This window comes from Euprymna scolopes, chromosome 40 (genome assembly GCF_053919585.1).
Source record: "Euprymna scolopes isolate OS-2025 chromosome 40, ASM5391958v1, whole genome shotgun sequence".
Classification (NCBI taxonomy): Eukaryota; Metazoa; Mollusca; class Cephalopoda; order Sepiida; family Sepiolidae; genus Euprymna; species Euprymna scolopes.
The window spans coordinates 52,565,548-52,566,229 of record NC_136521.1 but is presented as its reverse complement, the minus strand read 5'-3'; the positions used below and the strand labels follow the sequence as shown (position 1 = coordinate 52,566,229).

Genomic DNA, 682 nt, shown 5'->3' with positions numbered 1-682 from the left:
AAGTTGGTGAGAGAGAGAGAAAAGAGAAAGAGGGTGTTGGTTTTATATTTTTATTATCGTCTAATATTTTGAAAGCTGAATTTCTAATAAAATGTGCATCTATAGGAGATAATGCCTGGGAATGTGTTCCCCCCCCCCACAGTTTAACAGTGGTGTGACGTCAAGAGAAAGAGGGTGAGAGAGAGGGAAGAGTAAGTGGGTGAGAGAGAGAGAGAAAGAGAGAGAAAAAAAAGAAAGACGGTGTTGGTTTTGTGAAAAAAGTTGTTATTTACAATTGTTCGCATTCTTGGCCTTTTGGTCAAGATCAAAGTGTAGTATCTGTTCTTCAGATGCTGCACTTCTATTTCTTGTTCTCTTTCGGTGGAGGAGAAATCCTCCACGACTGAGACAATTTTTATTTTTGTACCTTTTCTCCACGTTAAAAAACGACCCTGGTGTCTAACTCTGTCCCGTGGGGAGCCATAGTAAATAGGTACAATTGTTCGCCATTAGTGGATGTTGACGTCACGTCACGTGACATGACTAAGCGTTTTTTTTTTTTTTAGTATGAATAACATTTTTTGTTTTAATTATAAAGTCTACACTTAATTTTATAGAAAATGATGTATATATAATAGAAAAAAAAAATTACTGGTTTTGTTGGATTCAAGTGGATCCCCCCCCTCCAGTTTAAGAGATAGCA

The 682-nt window shown here is 37.0% G+C and overlaps 1 pseudogene; it reads left to right on the top strand.

Moving 5' to 3' along the window:
* The first annotated feature begins 277 nt into the window (after positions 1-277).
* Positions 278-411, top strand: LOC145265843 (U2 spliceosomal RNA; annotated as a pseudogene).
* Positions 412-682: the final 271 nt, after the last annotated feature.